The sequence below is a fragment of the Ambystoma mexicanum genome, chromosome 9 (genome assembly GCF_040938575.1).
Source record: "Ambystoma mexicanum isolate Mex_15411 chromosome 9, UKY_AmexF1_1, whole genome shotgun sequence".
NCBI lineage: Eukaryota > Metazoa > Chordata > Amphibia > Caudata > Ambystomatidae > Ambystoma > Ambystoma mexicanum.
This window is the reverse complement of record NC_090931.1, coordinates 692,910,820-692,933,726: the sequence shown is the minus strand read 5'-3', so window position 1 is coordinate 692,933,726 and position 22,907 is coordinate 692,910,820. Positions and strand designations below refer to the sequence as shown.

Sequence of the window (22,907 nt, the reverse complement as noted above, 5' to 3'; positions counted from 1 at the left end):
GCCAGCCACACGTGTGGGCCCGTGCTTACACGGAGCAGCGTTCTCCTCCCTGGACGCTACCGGAGCAGAGGACTGCTCCCGCGCCATCCTCGTCGCCAGTGTTGTATTGTGGGGCGATGTCAGGCCCCACACGCTGGCGCGCGCACACACACACGCATCCAGCACTCACACAGAGAGACACGCCGGAGACGTGTTGCTGCTATGGTCTCCGGGGCGAACTGCCGGCCGGGACCGTCTTTATTCACGACGTGCATGCGCGAGCCTCAAAACTACAAAACCCGCCAAACAAGTAGTGCATCCGCCCACTTACAAACCACGTGATCTTTTTATTGCCCATTTACAAACCATGTGATCTCTTTTTATTGCCCACTTACAAACCACGTGATCTCTTTTTTTCCAGAGGGAGGCCCCTGCCGAAGACAGATCTACACCCAGCTTGTTTCTTTGAAAAACGACCCACCCCGAGGGAGTTAGAGGTAGAGGAACAAAGAGTTCGAGAGGGGAGGTATTTTGGACCCAGGCCCCAGAAAGCCTTGTGGACAACGCAGAGGGTTTTGAATTTAATACTTGCATCCACTGGGAGCCAATGGAGAGATTTCAGAGCTGGAAAGATACGATCCCAGGGCTTGAGGCCAAGGACAAATCTTGCAGTCCTGTTCTGGATTAGTTGCAGAGAGTAGAGGCAGGTAGATTTAGGAAGAGGCTGTTACAATAGTCCAACCTAGAGAGAAACAGAGCTTGGGAGACGGTAAGCTTCTGGGGGAAGAGGAGGAAAGGCTGAGTACCTCTGAGGAGGTGCAGTAGGAAGTTTGACTTTTTAGTGACCTCAGAGATTTGGGAGAAGGAAAGTGTGGAGTCAAAGATGACCCCAAGGTTCTTAGCCTTGCAGGCGGGGGTAGGAGGAGGGCCAAGAGAGGCCGGCCAGTGAGTGAGGGGAAAGGATGGTGGAGGTGTGCCGATGAGGAGGATCTCCGTCTTGCTGGCATTCAGACAGAGGTAATTTGCGGCACACCAATCTTGAATGGCAGTTAGACACTCAGAGATGAGAGAAGAAGAGGAGGTGGCGGAGGGCAGCCTGAAAATGAGTTGAGCGTCATCAGCGTAGCACTGGAAATTGGAGCAGAAAACGGCAATGAATAAACAAAGGTGCACTTATCTGCTGCTGGAGCTGCAAAGAAAAAGGAAGAGGTCATCGAGATTGCAGTTTAGGGATTTGTAAGAGCATGAAACTGGTTAAAGGAAGTCATGTGTATATGCACACCAATCATTGTATGGACTACCAAAGACTCAATATGTAGTTTGTTCTCTGTTATTGTATTCTCTTGTTTCTATTTTTTTGCTGCTCAAGGAAGTAAAGTTTAGTCAAGTATAATCCGAGTCTGTTCTGGACATGGAATTAAAACCCACATTAGCTTAATCAAAGAGTTTGAGACTTTCTGCAGCACCTGCCTCCTACAGTCATTGGCGTAAAACATGGGGCGGGTCAGTCAGCCAGGCCTACACAGCTCATGTTGTTCACCTGTAGGACAGATAGCTTCCCGTGTTGGGGGCTTTCTACTGCGGTCACTACCCACCCTCTAGATAAACATGTTCAAGGCAACCCAGGAGAACCAAAGCGGTTTTATTTTCCTTTCAGGGCTTGATAACGTATATTAACACCAGTGCTGTGAAGCATGGTAGGAAAACAAACGATCACTTCATTTTCACAGCAGTGCATTTACGTGGGGACACACTGTCACAGGCATGTTAGCTATTGGTTTCGATTTTTTTTTTTGCGGCAGTGCAGTAAAAAAGCTCTTGAACGAGCTCGCCTGGAGACCCACCGCGTTGCTGGTTGCTTTCCAGTAACAAACAACCATGGCCACGCACACGCATTTTTAGGATATTATGTTATTGTAATAACAGATCAAGGTAAACCTTTCCGTTTGTTTAATCAGCAATGGGATTCGCCCCGTGTAACATCTTGTACTTATTATTACACCCCTCTTCTTCGTTCCGCGAAGCCAAGGAAAGGTACCTATAAAAACTACAAAACCCGCCAAACTACGCGAACTAGTGCATCCGCCCACTTACAAACCACGATCTCTCTCTCTCTCTTTTTTTTTTTTTTTTTTTTTACTTTCGCAGTTGGCAAATCCAAAGCGCAGATTGAAGGCGAGCCCCCAACCTGGACATGCACAGTGTGGAGCACATTCCCATTGAAAACAAACAACACGGAAATAGATCATTCTGTTAACAGCTTGTGCTCCTTTGCTCTCATTGAATCTATTTGCGCAGCTCGCCTGCTTTTTTTTTCGCTTCACATTGGGGACATTTCGAAATCTAGCCCTGCCTTTAAGGGGGTAAATGAAGATGCGAGTACCAGAATATACAGAAAATCCGAAGGTTAGACCAGTGACACCGTGCAAAGGGTTTCACGATGGCATTCCTGGCGGAAGGTGGCTCTAAACTGTTTTACCTGCAGAATGGCCCAACTCCGTTAGTTGCATGTTAGTGGGCAATTTGGCAAATGTGTGTAGACCCTTGATTCTATTAGCGGAACCTCGTGATCTCCCCCATGTTCCAGCCGCAAGATCCGTGGAATACGTTTTAAGGTAGAAATGACAGGTAGTGGACATGCTTGATGGTGGGACGATTTCATTCCGGGGGCTCACTCTACAGTGCCTGCATTGCGAACTACTGTCAAATAGGTTTTATTTTGTAATGTCTAATGTCTCCGTTAAAAACTCAATAAAACGATTTGAACTAAAATCTTATTTAAAACAAAGGCAACACACATGAATCGGAAACATGATCCAATTTTCACTAACTTGTGAACCCTTCCCAAAAGGATTCATCAATATTAAAAATCATCTGGAGATGTACGGCCACTTATTCGAAACTACTTTCCATTTCTAGATTTAAACGAGGACTAGGTCGTGCGAGTACATACCTCAAAGCACAACTCTGGGATTCGCCAACAGACAGCAGGTGCCATATGGAGGAGGAACTCCCTTTTAGAAAGATCATCAGATCTTTACTCTAATTTCCCCATCGCTTAGACTGTTTATAGGTCGAGCACTGGGATACCCTAGGTTCGTATTGCCACTCACCTACAAATACAGGAAAAATGAATACAGGCTGCATATCACATAGGATATGTATAGCGTGGTGCTTCTGTTGGTGATCTCGTGTGATCGCTGAATTTCTAGATTGTGATCGCTGAATTTCTAGATTGTGATGGCCAGTCATGAATGCATGTTATCTTACAGTTGTGTAGCATCTCCTGCCATATGGTATAGTCTAAGCGCTATAGGTAGAATGGCCGTTCGGCATATCCACGAGTGCAAGCCTCATGGAAAGGCCCTAAAGGCACTAAAAGGCCCTCCTCGTAGCGCGGATTTTTAGGCGGGAGCAGTACTGGGAGAGTGTTATAAATCTAAAAGCCCTACCCAGCACCTTCCAGTCTAGCTTTCAAGAGGTGATGGGTTTTTGTGATTCCTGGGGCTAGGGTGCCTGTAGGAGCACCATGGCTTCTTATAGTAGTGTGGTGGCGTGGGTGAGAGGGAAACTAGCCTGCTGAGAACAATAAAAAGCATGACAAGATGTGCACTGTACAATTCACTGTATAGATAGTGTGCCCCTTCTGGACATCTGTCACAAGCCATCCAGTGAGCGCTAAACAGAGGTGGTATTTGATGCACACGTAACTTTCAAGGCAACTCAGTCTTTAAAAGAGTCTTCAACCACTTGCACAGAATTGTTCTCCCGACGGCACTAAGCAATCTTAAGTGCACCTGCTATCCAAACCGCACCTGGCTTGTTTGTCGCATCCAGGCTGCTCGCTTTTAACCAGTTAGCATGTACTCCCTAAATCTAGTGAAACAAACTATTGCTGCCAACCATAGGATAGCTAAGCTACCTCGCCTCATCACCTCCTCCATCATCATATTAGTAGCATTATCACTTAGCCTAGCTACTAAAGTTAGCATATTGTCCCACAGCACCAGGCCACTCCCTGCCCACCACCCCTACCACACCATGCCGGTATCATAACAAATCATAGGACATATCAATATCAGGAAGATACTATCTTACAAAGGCCCTGTAGTACCGCAGACAGAAACCTTAAACTTCGCGCACGCCTACCTAAATTGCACAAACTACCAGCTAAGAAATTTGAACAACTCAATCTCCGAAAAAAAAACCACCTACTGTCGAAGCCAATTGTAGAATATACTAGGAAAGATAGCAATCCCAAAAAACTCACACAAAACTGTTCCAAATCCATCACCACTGCTAGTCTCAGTACCACGAACCCCAAACCTGAAAGTCACAAACATCATCTCAAAGTTGCGCTCATAAACGCTAGAAGCACATGCAACAGATTTCAGACATCATTCTCGCAGACAACCTCGATTTCCTGGCCATCTCAGAATCGTGGCTTCATGATGCAGCAGGCCCTGCCCTATCATTAGCAGTTTTAGACAATTATACCATCTTACGAGCAGACAGACACACCTCTCAAGGTGGGGGTCTAGCCATCATAGCCAAGCTCAGTCTTGACATGAGAATTACCACAACCCCTTTTACGAAATCTTGTGAATGCCTTGCGGTCAAAATTGCCACCGCTCTCTCCCAAACACTAAACCTCATCCTTATCCTTATCCTTATCTATAGACCTCCAGGTCCTACTGGAACCTTCGCTGTGGATCTATCTACAACCATATCCAACAACCTAAAAAGCACCTCCCAAACAATAGTGCTAGGGGACTTCAACCTAGGCTATAATGACGCTAAGGATATCCAGTCCACAGCTACAGCTCTGATCCTAGAAGAACTGGGTTTCTCCCAGAAAGTTAGCCTTCCCACTCATGACAAAGGCCGCATCCTTGACTGGATAGCGGAACATAACTGGAGTAACCATCACAGATACTGTACCCCAGATCTGGACTGACCACCATCTACTACTATTCACAGTAGCTACGAACTCGGCCACGGCTCAGTCCCCACTTGCCGCTCCCATGCCCACGAGGAACAAAAAAACAAAAACTTATGACTACAGAAAAATTGCTGCCCCTCATACTACCACATCTGAACTCGCTCCCAGCGAATACAGATCCAAATGTGCTAGTTGAACAATTTAATGAAACTCAACACAGCCCTTGACCACATAGCTCCGCTCAAGCTAAGCAACAGTAAACCGAAGAAACATCTCAACTCATGGTTCACTCCTCACCTAAAAAAGCTCAGGCTAATCAAAAGAAATCTTGAAACCACCTGGAGAGACTCTCCTTCAGCCGAAAACAAACTCAACCTAGCCAAGGCATCTTCCCAATATAAGAAAGACATCTTACTAGCCAAACAGGAAACGTACAACACCAGAATATCACAATCTAAATCTAGTGTCAGAGAACTGTTCAGCATCCTTAAAGAACTGGAAACTCCTATTGCTCCCCAAGAAAACTGTACCAAGGATAAAAATTGTGCTCCAGCATACAGTCGGCCCTAACCAACAAAGTAGCCAATCTACAAACTAAAATTGCCCTCAAAAAAGCATCTCTTACACCTCATATCCCACAGACTATAGTTCCACCTCTAAAACCCAAACAAGAATCACGTTTCTGCTTCTCTAAGGTATCGACCATTGAGGTAGAAAAAGTTATCCTGGGACTTAAACCATCCAACTGCAAAGGCGATCAATGCCCTGCCCAATTAATCAAGGATGCTGCGAGAGAATTATCGCCATTCATAACCAAACTCATCCTTTACCACAGGCACTGTACTGAATAACCTAAAAGAGTCCTGGGTACTGCCACTCCTAAAGAAGCAAACCCTTGACCCGGCCATTCCTACCAACTTCAGGCCTATCACGACCGTGCCCTTTCTTCTAAAAATCTTAGACAAAGTGGCATACATGCAAATACAAAACTTCCTTGAATCCAACCTTTTACTTGGAACACGACAATCCGGATTCCGCCCACAGCATGGGACTGAGACAGCCCTAATCGATCTCAAGGCCCAAATAGATCAATGTAGAGCCAATGGCCAAGCAGCCCTACTCCTACTGCTAGACCTCTCAGCGGCCTTTGAGTTAGTCGACCATACAGTCTTATGTAGCCACGTAGACTCTGCAGCCCACTTCTCCAAAGAGGCCATAATATGGATCAAGTCTTTCCTGAGTAAAAGAACTATGAGAGTCTTCTCTCCTTCAGCCTCAGCAAACCCGATCCCCATAACATGTGGTGTACCTCAGGGATCCTGTGTGTCACCCACCCTCTACAATGTATTCACAAAGCCACTTTTTGACGAAATGGATCATCTGGGTATTGCCTACACCAATTACGCAGACGATACCCAGATCCTCCTCCCGCTTTCAGGAGACTACGTCAGGGATCTGGCTTTAGTGAATAAAATCTACAGCATCGTTCAGGCATGGATGGCCACACACAGCCTATGCCTGAATGATGACAAAACTGAATTATCCTAGGCACCCCGACATACATAACCAAACTTAGCCCGGATTATGCCAATTTCATTATCGATGGGAACAACATAAAAGTAGTGAAGGAAGTGCAGACCCTAGGCTTTTACCTAGATGCCACCTTGAACTTTGCTAAACAAGTTATCTCCCTAGCCTCAGCTACCGCAGACACATGCAAACTCAGAGCGAGCAAACAATTCCTTTCTACAGACAGCTGCATCACGCTTGCCAGAGCCCTCATACTATCCAAACTGGATTATTGCAATGGACTATACATTGGGGCCAATAAACAGACTATTCATAAAATCCAGGTCCTCCAGAACAATGCCCTGAGAGCAGCTCTCAAGATTAGCAGAAAGGAGCATATATCCTCGGTAAGAAGAGAACATAAATGGCTATCCACGCAGGATAAAATTCAACTCAAAATTGCCTCCCTCACCCACAAGTGCCTCAACAACAAAGCACCACCATACCTCAAGGATAGGCTACACCCTAGAACCTCGACCAGACCCACAAGAACAGCGAATGCTAACTGCCTACAAGTCCTGCGATTTAAACTCGCGACTATAGGAGGACAGAGCTTCCCAGTCAAGGCAGCGCAGTTGTGGACCTCACTACCCCTTGGCATCAGAGAACCCCAGCCCTTTGCGAAATTCAGGCAGAACTTGATCAATTGGCTGAGAGCAAATGACGCCTAATTACCCTGTCCTGACTGTTTCCATTGGCAAACTAACTGAAGCTCCACTGGGAGGTGGTTCATGCTGTAATTCCAAAGAATAAGAAAAATGTGGATAAGGTGAATGGTCAAGGGGGCAGGTGGTCTAAGGGTAAGGATGGGTGTAAAAATGATGGTTGGTCCAGCCATGCGGCTGATTCCAAATCCTGTCCTGCTAGCAATGTTGAGTGTAGGAGATGTAGATGCGTGGGCCATTATGCACCCATGTGTAAAGTGCAAGTGGTGGCTAATTTGGCTCCAGAGGATTCCAGACTATTACAAGAAGGTGCCTCAGGCGGTACACCTGAACAGGGTGCGATTCTGCATGTGGATGGAAGTGTCTGAAAGGGTCCCTGGCTTTCAGTTTTGGTGGATGAGCATCCTGTGGATAGGTTGGTGGATTCAGGGTCACCTTACACATTAGTAGCTCCAGAAGTGTATCATGAAGTATTGGGTAAACAGATTTCAACTTTATTGGCTTCGGACATCAAGCCATGCGCATATGGGCAGAACCCTATTGATGTACTGGGATACAATTGGTCCAATTTTTCCTTCAATGGGAGGAAATCTTTGGGTAAACTGTATGTAGCCTCCAAGGGCACCAGTGTGTTGGGTTGGGATGAGCAGGCAGCTTTACAGATGCAGATTCATCCGGGTAAGGAGGTGCCAGTTCTCAGTATTGTAGAGGGAGTGATGGATAGCAACATAGTTACGCCAATGGTGCTCATGAATGAGTTCTCAGAGGTATTTTCAGATACTTGGTAAGCTCAGAGGTTTTGCCCATCGCATCATGCTGAAGAGGGGCACAGTCCCTAAAGTACACAAAAGTGAGGAGAGTGCCGGTTGCAGCAAGGGAGGCATTGAAAGCGGAGTTGACCAAATTACAGACGGCAGGCATAATTGAACCTATTGAGTCGTCAGAGTGGTTGTTTCCCGTGGTCTTGGTCAAGAAGGGTGATGGGAGTATCAGAATGTGTGTAGACCTTCGGGAGCTCAATTCTAGCATTTGGGTAGATCGGCATCCCTTGCTGAACATTAACGAGTTGTTGACATTGGGGGATGTGAAGTATTTTTCCACCTTTGATTTGTCAACGGCGTACCATCAAATTGACCTGCACATTGACTCTAGGCCTCTCACATCATTTGTGACTCCTTTTGGCGCATACCGTTTTTGTCGCATGCCATTTAGCCTTACTTCAGCTTCTGCTGTGTTCCAACGGTTAATGCAACAGATGTTTGGAGGGGTCTCTGGAGTAAGTTATTTTCAGGACGACATCTTGGTGTGGGGTAGTAGCAGGGAGGAACATGATGTTAGGGTCAGGAAGATCATGCAGATTCTTAAAGAGAGGGGTCGGACTATAAAGTTAACCAAATGTCAGGTGGGTGTGGAGGTGGTTACCTATTTGGGTCATACCCAGAGTTCGCAGGGTGTTAGCCCTAAGGGGGAGTTGGTACAGGTTATGAGAGACATGGCATTCCCAACCAATAAAGAACAGCTGAGGGCTTTCCTGGTCCTTGCAGAGTATTATGTTAAATTTATATCCAACTATGCTGAGAAGACAGTGGCCATGAGGGCCCTGATGAGGAAGTCAGTCAGATTTGTGTGGTCTGAGGAGTGTGCAGCAGAATTTGAGCGGGTTAAGAGAGATGTGGAAAATGCGCCGTGCCTGAGGTCATTTGATCCCAAGAACAAGACTGTACTTAAGGTGGATGCGAGCGAGGTGGGTTTGGATGCGGTGCTAGAACAATGTGTGGATGGTGAATGGATGCCGGTGGCCTTTGCCTCGAAGACGCTGAGAGATGTGGAAACCAGGTACTCGGTAATTGAGAGGAAGACCTTGGCTGTGCTGTGGGCTTCAAAACATTTCAGGACATTTCTTTGGGGTATACCGTATATAGTTAGGACGGACCACAAACCGTTGGTGCAGGCGTTTTCTACCAAAGGTGTGATGGCAGTATCCCCGAGGATTGCGAGGTGGTCGGTGGAGCTACAGGGTTACAATTTCTCTTTGCAATATTTTCCAGGGAAGTTTAATGTTGTGGCGGATTGGTTGTCCCGTTTGCCTGTGATGGAGGGTGACAGTCCCAATCAGGCAGGGTTGGTGAAGAGGAGGACTTGCAGGGGTGTCAGGATGCTTATGTGGCTTCTGCTGTGGAAGCACCTTCCTTTATGAGCCTGGCGCCTATGGCGCCAGGACTGATGTCCAACATGAGCGTGGCGCCAACAGCGCCAGGACAGAGTCCAAAGAGCCCCTATAAGGGGCCGCTGGGCTTTTACCTAGGGGCATGATGCCTGCTCCCGGGGGTGCTGTGCCTTGCCTTGTGCTCCGGGGGTAGGCATCATGACAGTCACTGCAAATGCAGCTGGCGCCACCTGGTGTTCAGTGTTTCTATGTTCGGATTGGATGTTTTAAGGAGGGGTTTCAGGATAATGCGGCAAATAGCCAGGTTTTAAGGACATTTTTGTAGGAAAGGTCATTTTTGATGCAGTGGATGTGCAGAGGAAGAGTGTTCCTGATGGTGGGAGCTAGGATAAAGAAAGCCGAGCCGCCAAATCTCATGGAGTGGTAAAGGGGAATGGTGAGGAGTGCTGCGCACGATCAGAGATTTCTGGAAGGTTGGCAGTGGATGATTTTGTTCTGAAGGAACTCAAGTCCTGTATTATAGAGGGCTCGGTGTGTGAGGCACATGGCTTTGTAGGTTGCTCGTAAGCTAGCAGGGAGCCAGTGTAATATTCTGAGTGCGGAGTTATGTGTTCTCTATGCGAGAGGGCAAGGAGTAGCCTGCGGCTGTGTTTTGGATTTGTTGTAGTTTCCTGAGCTGGCCTGCCAGGATGCCAAGATAGGAGTTGGCGTAGTCTAGGTGGAAGATGATGATGGGCAGTATTGCAGAGACATTTTGTGGGTAGGAGAGGTAGGGAAAGATTTGTTTTAGGATGCGTAAGCGAAGCACAGGTTCTGGATTCACAGTTGATATGTTTGGAGACTGATTGGTCCGCGTCCATGGTGCAGCCAAGATTTTTAATGGCGGTGGAGGTGGCAGGTGGGGCTCCAAGGGCAATTGGCCATGGTAAAGGTTGGGGGAATCAGAACAGTTTTGCCACATATTAGAATTTCTGATTTGCCTGTGTTCAGGATTAGGTGGTTGTTCATCCGAGAGGCAAGAGACGAGGTTCAGAGTAGGAGGCTGGAGTCTTGGGGATTTTGAAGATTATCTGGGTGTCGTCTGCGTAGTGGTAGCAGGTAAGGCTTTGTGAGCGGATGAGCTGGCAGTGGGCTTAGGTAGAGGTTGAAGAGGAGGGGACAAAGGAAGGTTCCTTGTGGCACCCCTTCTGTGATGGGGTGGCGGTGGAGGAGGAGGAGGAGGAGGAGGAGGAGGGAGGAGGAGGGAGGAGGAGGGAGGAGGAGGGAGGAGGAGGAGAGCGATTTGCAAGCATTTGGAAAGAAGAGAAGATCCAATTAAGGGCAGTCTCTTTGATGGCTAGGGTGAAGAGCCTGAAGACCCAGGAGGATGAGTGCAGCACATCCTTCTGAATCGGCAGTTAGGTCATGCCAGAAGGATACCAGAGAGGATTCTGTTGGGTCGGAACCCCGATTGACTTCTGTGAAGAGACCAAGTTGCTTATATGCTGCAAGGTCAATTAGTTTAGCAATAAAGCAGGTGTTGGAGATTGAGCGGTAGCTTGATGGGGAAAGTGGGTCGAGGCTGGGTTTTTTGAGAAGCGGTTTGACATGAGAAGTTTTTAAAGCCTCTGAGAAGGCGACAGATGAGAGGGCTTGATTTATGATGGAACAGGCTGCGCTGCTAGCACAGCTGGAGGGAAGGATTTTTTTTTAGAAGGGGTGGTGGGCAAGGACCTCTACGCAAGCCCGAGAGTCGGCAAAGTGCTAGTAGGCTGCAGAAATCGGCATGGGAAAGAGGTGTGAAAGTTGATCGGGAGGGCGGGGAAAAGTTCAGTTTGGAGAGAGGGCTGGGTGTCGATGGCAGGATCTGAACTAGTTTTGTGGTGATGGTATGGTGTCTTTCAAGCACAACGTTATGAAAGTGGTTGGAAAGTTAGATCGCAGAGAGCTTTTGAGTTCGGGTACGAGGGGGGATTTAGGCAGGATTTTGTGGAGTTCCCTTCATGGATTTTTGGAGTTGGAGATTCTGTTTCTATAGTCATTTTTTGTTTTGCTTTCGTACAAAAATGCCCTATTCAGTCTTGTGAAGGCTGTTTTGTTTAGTGGGGTGGGGTTGGTTCTTCAGGTTCACTCTTGGCGATACTTGAGGGATTTGAAAGCTTTAAGGGAAGGGGTGTACCACTTTTGGTGTGGGGTTCATCGTCGGGAGGGGCGACAGGATGGTGGGGGGGGGGGGGGGGGGGGAGTCATAGCTTCACAGAGCCATTGGTAAGAGAGGTCAATGGAGGGGTGTCCTTCCTTGCGAGAGAGATCCAGTAGTGTATGAAGTAGGGAATTGGCCAGGTCTGGGTTGATGATTTTATTCCAGATAGTGAGTGTGGCTGGGGTGGTTGAGGGGGATTTTTGCTGGAAGTGGTGGGGGGGAGGCAGAGGTGTTGAAATGAGAAAGGTATAGCATGGTGATCAGTCCAGATGAGTGGGTGAGGCAGGAGTGGCGAGACTTGACCAGATGTGCAGAAAAGTGCATCTAGGGTGTGTCCTGCAATGTGGGTCGGGTGGGACATCAGTTGTGTTAGGCCGAGAGCTTCCAGATTGTTGGTGAGGGAACAAGTCATGAGGTTGGCAGGAACATCAAGCAAGATGTTGAAGTCTTCTAATAAAAGTGAGCACGGATGCTGGATCAGCGTGGTTGAGAGAGAGTCAGAGACATTGCAGTCATAGCCAGCTGGACTATACAGGAGAAGGAAGCTGTGGGTGACAAGGGCAGAGGTGGAACTTAGCAAGAATAGATTTGCATTTAGTGTTGCATGGTAGACTCTGGGTGGATATTACTGAAAGATGTTTGGGGACGATGGCTAGACCCCCTTCAGCCCCCCCCCCCGGCTCTGCTGGGCCTGTTATGGGGTGGGGGCTGCTGAGAGAGAGAGGGGAGAAATTTGGGGTGGAGAAAGGGGAATGAGTGGGGCTGCGTGTGGTACATCAGGGGCTGGCATGGCAGGGTGAGGAGTGTCACCTAGAATCAATTTAGGCACTGCACTGGAGAGACAAAGAGGTTCAACTTTGGCACAGCAATGGAAAACTTCTAGAATCAACTTTAGCACAGCAGTGGAATGCATATAGATGTAACTTTGCCACAGTGAGGGAAACCATTCAGATTCAACTAGGTCGAAGCAGGTGAACGCCACCTAAATTCAATTTATGGTAGAGCAATGTGAAAACATTTTGATTGAACTTAAACAACGATTTAAATTTGGCACTGCATGGAAAGGCATTCAGATTCAGCTGGTTCGAAGCAGTTAAAACCACCGAGATTTAACTTTGGCACTGCAATAAAAATACTAATATTTTACTTAGAGCACGGGGAAATGACGTGGCAAGCTTAGATAAAAAATAAAAATCAGGCCTCCTTGTTCCAAAGCAACAATTTAACTGGTTGGCATGCCAGCCTGTACACTTTGGAATATGAAAAACATACTTGGTATTTTAAATATGCACAACTGTGTGCACTTTCAAAACAGATTATGAAAAGAACATAGTTGCTGCTTTCACAACTGTCCAAGTACAGCGTGCTCTAAAGAACAGGTGTTAAAATTAGTGCTATGGGGGAATCAGTGATACGATCAACCTACGAAGGATAAAAGGTTGACTAGATGTGGTTCTGCTGGGATTAAAACCCATGACCTATTCGGTTCTTTTATTTGATGTGTAAAGCACAACTAGTTACCCCAAGAGGGGCCCGAATGGGCCGGCTGAAAGACACAACTGCACAAGTTTTTAAAATTGTATTTATTTATTTATAGAGCACTTAAGTCCGAAGGCGTCAAAATGCTGTAGCAAAGCAACCACAACAGACACAGAACAAAAAAAAACTCATCCAGAGCCAGAAGAAGCCTACCAAGGCGCATAGGAACTGAAGTTAAGAATTTTCTAAAGAATAGTCTTTTCACATTTTTCCTGAATGATGCACTGCTAGGGTCAATCCGCCAACTCTGAGGCAATACATTCCATAGAGTTGGGGCAAAGAACTGAACAGACCTTCCACCAGCATGTCTGTGCTTAGACAAGGCACTGCAAACAAGCAGAGGCATAGCCAGGATTGTGTAACAAGTGGGGTAGAAGCTAATCTAGTTTTGTATTTGTATTTATTAACTTTATATAGCACTTTACACCAAAGCGCTTTCCATTACAATAGGAATACAATAGAAGCACGAGTACTTTAACATGAGTCAAACAATCGAAAACAGTATAAAGACCAATTTACTGAGAACTAGGAACAAGATAAAAATAGAGGAAGAGTAGGCTGTCAAGAGAGAGGATGAAGGTGGTGAGATTTTAAGGAGGAGTAAGAGGAAACGGAACGGATAAGGAGAGGTAGAGAGTTCCAGTGTAGAGGAGCAAGGAGCTGAAAAGATCGGAAGCTGGAAGGGGCGCAAGGTGAAGGAGGAACAGTAAGTAGGAAGTCAGCAGAACGGAGGGGGCGAGAAGGGGTGTAGAAAGAGAGGAGGGAAGATAGGTGGGGAGGGGCAAGGTCGTGAAGTGATTTAAAAACGAGGCAGAGGAAGATGAATTTAAGTTGCGATTGAAAGGGGAGCGAACCAAGAGAAGAAAGCGAAGAGGAGATGGAGTTGTGAGGAGAGAGAACGCAAAGAGTACGGATGGCAGAGTGATAGATGGATTTGAGGGGGGCAAGATGAGAGGCAGGAAGGCTAAAGAGGAGAGCAGAACAGTAGAATAGGAAGAAGAAGATAAGGGATGAGATTAAGAGTTTTGTAGCATGGAAGGTGAGAGGAACAGATTTAGCGAACATTGAGGAAGAGGTGATAGCGACACGCTCAAGAGAAGAGAGATGTGGTGAGAGAATGAGAGGTTACAGTTGAGGTGGAGGCCAAGATTGCGGGCAGAGGCTGAGAGGGGAAGACTGGTGGGGGAAAGAGGATAAGAGGAGGGGGAAAGGGGTGAGGAAGTGTGTTGGCTTGAAAGAATAAGACTTCCGTCTTGTCAGCGTTAACGGAGAGAAAGTGGGAAGACATACAGTTTTTAACAGCAGTGAGACAGGAGAAAAGTTTGAGCTGGATATCAGGGGTGAAGGAGGAGAAAGAGCACAGCTGGGTGTCATCAGCATAGAAATGGTGAGAGATACCAAAGGAAGTGATAATAGGGGCAAGGAGGGAGGTGTAGAGTGAGAAGAGGAATGGTACAAGCACAGAGCCTTGGGGGACACCATAGTCAAGGGCCCACATAGTTGGGCCCACTGAAGTGCATTTACAGCTGTAAATGCCCACACAACGCTCCTCAGTGGGCATTTACATATTTTGGGTGGACCTTGTCCGCTCAGACCCTACCCGTCCTACGCCTCTGCAAACAAGGCGAGTGAATCGACATGCAGGTTGCCATAGAATTCAATCGCAGATGTATGAACTATCTAAGCTTTTTACATTAAATGTGGAGGAAAAAAACGAAATTACAGTTTCTGGGAGTCCCAATTACAAATATTCATGTGTGAATTGTTCTTACTCCATTGTAAAAACGAATTTTCGGAATCAACTTTACAAAGCGTTATATAGTGCTTGCGGGACCATCTTGCAACTTAAAAGAAACACCATTGTACCAGACTAGATCATTCCACATTCATGCATTTTGGAAGAATAAAAGCCTCCGTAAGTGCCATCATTCGAATCTCTGACCTGAGGGCTACACAAATAATTCTGCATTATTTGTGTCCTTTAAAATAAATGGCATAAAAAGCTCTGCATCACGGGTATAGCATCCGTAACTTCCAGCAGTGAAAAAATAATATTCAAAAGCATTACAATATAAAATGAGACTTTGAATGCTAGACAGTTCACTTTTTAGGGGGGGGGCAGCTTTACAGAACCTCTTTAGGGGTGCTTTGACCTTGAACTTCACAAGAGTACCTGCCCTGTACACTTTTTACATTACACAAATCTCAACAATGTTCCCCAGCTTGAAACGGAATGGGGGGTGTAGGGAGCGTTGAAACTCTCCCTTAATGCAAATTCAGTTGCTGGACAATTAACGGATGCCACTTTCTTTTTGTTGGCTGGTGTTCAATGCTTAAGTGAAAGCAATGATCAGGTTGCAAGCATTGCTAAGAGAAATAAATCGATGGGGGGGGGGGCATCTGGCCACTGTTGGTTAGAGGAGTCTTTCTCTCCCTTCTTCATGAGAGTTTGGATGGCCAATATCTTCAACCATTCTCTGTGCCCCGAATCACAAAAGCAAATCAAGCCCAAAGCATCATGTGCCACCAGAAGGAGGAAGGCAGGAATCAAAGAACTCATTCATCAGGGCGTTTCAACCATCCCCAGCCTGAGACTACTGCTCAGCCTGCCACACACTTCAAAACATAGCCAGCCTTCGGGCTATCTTACAAACGGTATTCTTTCATTTGACATCAGATAAAAGCTATTTCAAACCCATCTTCTATCAACAGAAGTCAGGATCACACAAGAGCAGTTATGCGAAAAAAAAGGAAAACACCTGAAAATGGGGCACCGGCTACAACCAGGTAAATTAAATGTACATTCATGGATTTAGGGGGTCACGTGGCAACTAGTGGACCCTTTGTAACATGACGAATAACAATTTGGACCACCCGAGCAACACGTGGGGATACTCAAGTTTTGGAAGCCGGACACCCAAAAATCAAATCAACACTGGTCTTGCAGACTCATTGCTGTGCATGACCTTCCATAGAAACCACATGAGAATGAGATGGGGAGCGAGGATCTTCTCTTTCTCATAAAACTTAACGTAATTGTTTCAGTCAAATACACAGAAATCATAAACTTGAAGAGATGGTTTACACATCCCTTTATGGAAACCTGCGTCTCGAATACTAGCAAGTACTATTCTTTTCAAGCAGCGTTTTGTTTTAATTGCCCTCAAAGGTCCACTGTCCTCCTTCGTCGGAGGAGCGCAGCTTCCATTTTCCCCCAATTTGCCTGCATACATAAACTAGCCAATCAATCGTAGGTATGTTTATTACAACTGAACTGTGGACTGCTCGAGTTAGCGCGATGTCACATTTCATAAGCACACAGTGACATCAAGCCCCGCCTCCTGTCTGTGTCTGCCCACAGGTCTCACAAAACGTGCCCTCCAGAAAGTAATAATCAGTTTAGACATCTGAAATTTCGATGTTCTGTCATCATGTTTAAACTCCGAGCTTTTTAATGCAAATAGTAGTGAGCACCTCGCGCACATACATCAGGAAAGAAAACCTACGATAAGCATTTAGACCATGGGCAAATTGAAATAAAATAAAAATCGAATATGTTCTGCTAACAAATAAACATTTATATTTGCTCTTTGCCACCACGTTTAATACATACATAGCTACATTCATGTAGTGAAAGTACATCTAACATGCCTAGTAATGTATGTGTTTGTAAACTTGATAGAATTACCAATCCTTTACATGCAAGGGGCAAATAAAAGGGACACAATGTAATAACATGTTGTTTATATAGATTCAATATCTCGATTTGTTACATGGACACATATTTAAAAGTTTGCAACCTCAGTCTACTGCTGCAAGACATCTTTCCAGTGCAGCGGGAGACAACACTGCATGATGCTCCATACCAATAAATACTCACAGAACACTTTGAATAAACATTTTATTTTTTTTTAATGGTACTTCCAACAGGTAAATCTTACGAGTGAAATTAACGTCTCCTTGAAATCGCACTGGTAAAACGTATTTTTTGTGTGACCTATCACAAACAAGACAGAAAGAACCCATTGAGATTTTTTTTTTTGTCTTCCACACCATCCCTCTGCACAGTTTTGTGCGGAAGGAAAAAATAAGAATATTTGGTCCCAAACCACAGAAATGGAATACATACTGAAGGGGCTTTCTGCTCAGTTGAGTCACATGAACACATTTGTTTTTTGAGTTTATCAAATATTGGGATTTTAATACTTTTCAGCAGCTCCAAGATGGTAGGAAAGTTGTTGTTTCGGAAGGCAGAGGAGTGCTCTCTGGTGTTATGTCCTCTCAGTGCCTGTAGTGGTGTAGTAGGAGGCTGCTGGTTCCTCTTTAGTAAAGCCCAACCTCCCTCGCCGGAGAATGTATTCAGGGATTCCCCTTATATTCACCCACCTTCTGCACTTTTTATTTTCTCCGCAAGGGTCCATTTACCCCTAAATAAACACCATCCCGGGGCAAGAGGCCAGGAGAGCCCCGTTCCGTGTGCAGCCGTCCACCTCGTATCCGTCAGCTTAAAGGAAAGGAAAAGGGGGGATGGGGGGAGAGGGAATTAGGGGGGGGAAAAGAAAAAGAAAAAAAATCCACCCAGCTTGAAGGTAAGGAGAGCTAGGCCCCGGCTGCCTCACCGCGCTCGCTTGCGGAAGCCAGGCCGATGGCGGGCTCATGGCCACCGGCCTCTTACTCCACTTTAGGCCGGGGATACAAACGATACGTTGGGCCTGAGATCTTTTGCGTGTTTTTTGACCGGAACTTTTACAAAATTCTTGCAGTTACGTATGTATTGGCTGGCGCAATATTTTTTTTAAGGGGAAAAATAATGTTGTCGCTTAACTAAAATTCGTGTTTTTCTCCATATCGACCGAAAAGCCTGGTGTGACCGGCGCATTAACAGAGCCTTTGTGATTGTAGAAGTGCATTTTAAATATGTGGTGGCGTCTTTACTTGTCCGTTTAATACAAAAGTCGAACAGCTATTTTTTTTAGCCCAGCCTCCGCGATCGCCTGCGTCAAATGAGAAGTGCAGCTGCAGCGTTCTTAAAACGCAGCCAAGAGTAAACAAGCAATGTTATGATTTACAAACGGAATAATAATTTTTGACGAGCTTACCCATGTCAAAAAGGAAGATCTTCCTGGAATCATTCTTCAGTCATCAGCCGACTCCATCCTAGAGTCATCCATGGCTAGTTCAGGGAGATCATCCAAAACCATCCTTAAGTATGTGTATAGGCTCAAATATTCAAATGAGATGACTCTAGAGTCATCACAGAAACTACTTCAAGAGTTCTGATTACTTCCAGTGATGATCTTGTATTACTCCAGGATGACCCCCATGACAACTTCAGGATAGGTGGGGGATTAGTCCAGGATGACCCTGTGATAACTTTAGGATGGGTTTGAAATTGTGAACGATTATTGCAGACAACTTCAGGAGGATGTTGCTTTCAAACGATTTAGGAAAAGGGTTTTGATTCCTTGTGTGTAAGATGGGTGGTATTACTATAGGGTTAGGCTTATGGATAGTGTACTGGAAAACATGGAATTTGCAGCCGTTACTTGCCATCTTTGCTAGAGCACTCAAATGTCATTAACTAAGGTTTGCTGATTTAGTATACAAAACTACAAATCCACCCCACGTCACAAACCAACCTCTAAACTCCCTCATTTCATATCTCACCTCTAGCTAACATGGCATCACACCCATAAACTCCCACAATTACAAATCACTGTACTAAAATAAACATTTTCAATGACCTAAACAGAAGGTCTACCTGCATGACAAGACTGTCGATCACTTCACCCAATATCACTATGAGCAGCTAGCAATTAGTTCGACCATTCACCACACCCAAGAAAACATTAGCTGACCCCCAACAGAAATCCAATAGCACAGAAACATGTACCATTTTCAAGTTGGCACCAACCTACAAATTCACCACATCAACTATAATAGTTCTACACACAAGATCACTTGCATCTTCAGTTTCACAGAGCAGCATGTGAGCTACAATTACATTGTAGAATAGTAGCAGTGGCTGACGCAGCAACCAAACTTGGTTGTGGGGATGTTCCAATTCTATTGTTTTTTTATAAAACCGTAATCTGAAAGATTGTACAGGTGTGTGGTAACGTGTAGGTGTCACTTCATGGTCCAAACAGGCATGACCGTCATACTGTCATACTGTAACAAGAACACACTGTTAAAATGATGTGGTGATAGAGTTGAGCTTGTCAAATTAGATCTGTCCGACAAAACATTTGTAGCAGACAATTGACGGGTTACTTTATAGTCCAATATTTTGCAGTTGTTGCACAGCTACATCTCTGGGAACTGAAACATTACACAGACATCTGCCGATTTAATGCTGTGTCTATCAATTGTCCAGGTGAAGTAATAGGCAGGTTCTGAGGAAGGAATGAAGAACACTAGCCATCCCTGCCAAAAAAGTTTTCCAGCGTTTGTGAACAGCCATTAATACATTTTGGAATAGTCCATTTTCACCCATCAGCTTTTACAATATAATTTCACTGCATCTTCTTTTTCCAGATTCCACCAGTAGCTGCTTTTTCGCCTCTACCTTTCTTTTTAATGCCTCAATTATAGCTTTGTTATTTCATCAAATGTTTCCTGTGTCGTAATACTGTTTCTTGGCTGCGGGTATGAAAAAGGCAAGTTGAAACTTCATAATGTGACTACCAATACAACAAACATTTTGCCGGAGCTGTACACTGGGGTGACTCCCCTTAAGCGTGACCCTATCCGCCCCCCCCCCCCCTTGGAGTTTTGCTTATTCTTGCTTTCCTTGGCGCTTTCCCTCCCTCCCCATGCAGCTACCCACAACTCAGTGTAGCTGCACACATAACAATGCGTATGGGTACATACCACTGAGAGTGCGCCGTGACCACTATAATTTATAAATAGTGGCGAGCTGCATCACCAATTCCACAAGGCCTACACAAAGACCTTGAATGAATAGGACAGAAAACGGATTGGTATTTGCGAATCGCGCTCTACCTTGGACATCCTAGATTAGCTCCCCCAACCCGTGGACTACATTTTCAGGATTGCATCTAAGGTGTATATATAAAAACATATATATATTAAAAAAGATAGTTTAGGAATTTTGATTTGGGGGAACCAATCCAGGATGTCCAAGCACCACTAAAGACTTAGCACAACGCGCCAGCCATTGACAGGTCTCTCGGGACTCAACCCTTTAATCATCAAGTACTATCAGAAAATTGTTTCAAGGTATTTTCACAATCAACTTCCAAACCTGCTCACCATAGCAAAGTGTTCAATTTCAAGGACTTGAAGACGGCTATGGTCGAAACATGTGTCGGCTGACTTTATGGGAATAAATTCACCTACAGATGAATACCCTGATGATATTATTTTACTTTCATTCTAAAAGACTATATACCTAACTTTAAGGAGGTAGAGTGCGATTCGCCAATAGCAATCCATTCTCTGTCTTAGCTGCACACTTACTCTGACCTGGACTACGGTCCCCGAGGGCGTTCAACCCATAGCGCTTCGCCAATAACATAAGAGAAATCAGTAGACCATCTATAGTTACTCTAGAGGAAAGAGATGCTGTAAATGATGGAGGCATTGTGTAGCATTCATCTGTATGTGTGAAAAAGGGGAACGACTCCACATAGGGACGTCAGATGTACCCTCCTCCCCCAAACATCAAATAGATGAACAAAAACAAAAATAAAAATACATTGCTTACCTAACTAGAAAAACATGACTCCTTGAAATCCTTTCCTTCACGTATTTCTCTTCTACTTTCATCGATACCCTCTATCAGCAATTTCCAATTAACTTCACCAGGAATTGCAAAGGCTCAAATTCCTCATCCTTTCAAATACACAGAGAATTGTCTGAATCAGAGTGCCATGATGATTTGAGTTATTGTCTAAAAGAAGAAATAAAATATGTATGTAAATTTAGTATGTGCCAAGTATTTGTGAACCAGGTCTGTACCCAAAACCATTAATTTATAGTGGGCTTGCTATGGATGTTCCTGCCTGATGTGTCCCGATTTATGAGTGAAGCGTCTCTTGGTGCTTGGTTAACTTCCTCCAAGACTTCCACCCATTGTGGCTTTAACTAGTTGCATCGGTTTGTAAATTTAGAGGTGTGTGTTCTGGAGAGGCAATACGTTCTTAACTGCAGAGCTCTTGTACGTAAAATGCTGCAGTCATTTTGTGTGTGTCCTTTAAAAGACAAACATGCTTCAGTTTCTTAAATGTAAATATCAACCATAGAGAGCCCCACCTTGCAGACAGCAACATGTACAGGAAATAGGAGGGTATGCAGCAACAGAACCCATGACCAAAGTGATCTTTACTGGGGGGAACAAAAAGTAAATATTACACGTTAGCAAAAAGGCCTTTGCTAATATGAGCCAGGCACTATCCTCCAGAAGGGTCACAAGTCCCCCGACCCCCATAAGCATCGCTAATGTGCAATAAATCATGCACTACAGCTGAACTAGTGCAGCGCTCATAGCAGTGGAAAAATCCTGCAAAAAAGTAAACCAAGCCATGGGTAAACTTTGCAGAGGCATGGTTTCTCACACATGTATCCAGCACCACAGCTGGATACATGTAGATAACCTATTACGTAGAGGGTCGGGTGCACCTATCTGAAGAAGGCATGGACTATGTGTGGAACATTGTGGGGGCATTGGAGCAGCAACAGCATTAAAGCCAGAGGGGCAGCCAGTAGGAGCATTTATCCCCTATTTGGCAATGGTTTGAAAGCAATCAGCCTGATCCGTATAACAGTCATTGTGTGGAACTGGGAAGGAGTCGCGCCACCTATGAAAAGGGGGTGTCCGTATGCTGACACAGCTAGGGCTACTTATGGCAGAGGCCTTCAAACTGGGGGGCCCAAAGGATGCCAGTTGGTGGGGGGGCTTGAAGGATTATGGTGACTTTTTAATAGAAAATATAAGAATTTGTGGCAGGGGCAGAAATTATTTTACTCATGGGGGTATGGGGGCTCCGCATAAAAAGGCTCGACGACCACTGCCTGAACCTTTTAACTGCCATGGTTTTTCCCCCCCAGTGCCAAGGCCTTTTTTGGTGATTTTGGTATTTCGCCATTCAATGCCTTCTAATGTTTTCCGTTTCATTAACCCCTTGTGTGCCAAGGATGCGGTATCTCGTCCTTGGCAACAGGGAGGTAATCCCAAGGACAAGATACCTCTCCCTTAAGGGGTTAAGGGAATAAAGTGACCTCCCACTTTCAAATAGCAAAGCAATTCACAGCACTCCTTTCACACCCAGGTCAGAAAATTCCCGCTACCGCACCAGTCCCGATATACAAGGCTGGTGAAAAATCCAGACAAGCAAGAAAATAGCTCAACATCATCTAACGAGAATGAACTGGTCCCATCATTAGATAAAAATCATTCACCCCAGATCATCATAAACAATGATCAAAAAAGAAAGGTTCTAAATTAATGACAGGGATCACTATCCCTAGCAAGCATTCAATAATGTTTACAGGCAAACTATCTTCAATTAACTGCTGAGGTCAAGTGGTTGGAAAAAAAACAAACGCACGCATTGAAGGGGCAATAAAATCCCTCCGGGTACCTATCAACCGTATAGAGAATGTGACATAACTAGAACATGCAGTAATCCAGAGTCCCTGAAACTTACATTTGTATATATTAAATCATGTAGCAATTTCCCCAAAGTGTTGAACAAATTAAAACGTAGACGAGTAGAGCATGAGTCATGAGGGGAATTAGAACGCGGTTCCCTGCGCATAAAGGCTGGCACAACTAGCCCTACTGTGAACCGAAAAGGCAACGGAAAACGGGGGTGAACAAGCCATCTATGTGTCCTTTAA

The 22,907-nt window shown here is 45.3% G+C and overlaps 1 long non-coding RNA gene across 1 annotated transcript in view; it reads right to left on the bottom strand.

The window, feature by feature from the left end:
• Positions 1-16,926: 16,926 nt before the first annotated feature.
• Positions 16,927-22,907, bottom strand: part of LOC138488522 (uncharacterized) — a 42,502-nt gene continuing 36,521 nt past the window's right edge. The window contains exons 3-4 of the long non-coding RNA XR_011274677.1: positions 20,773-20,958; positions 16,927-19,685 (exon numbers count right to left, since the gene is read on the bottom strand). This is a non-coding gene — a long non-coding RNA (uncharacterized lncRNA). The remainder of the gene's footprint in view (positions 19,686-20,772; positions 20,959-22,907) is intronic.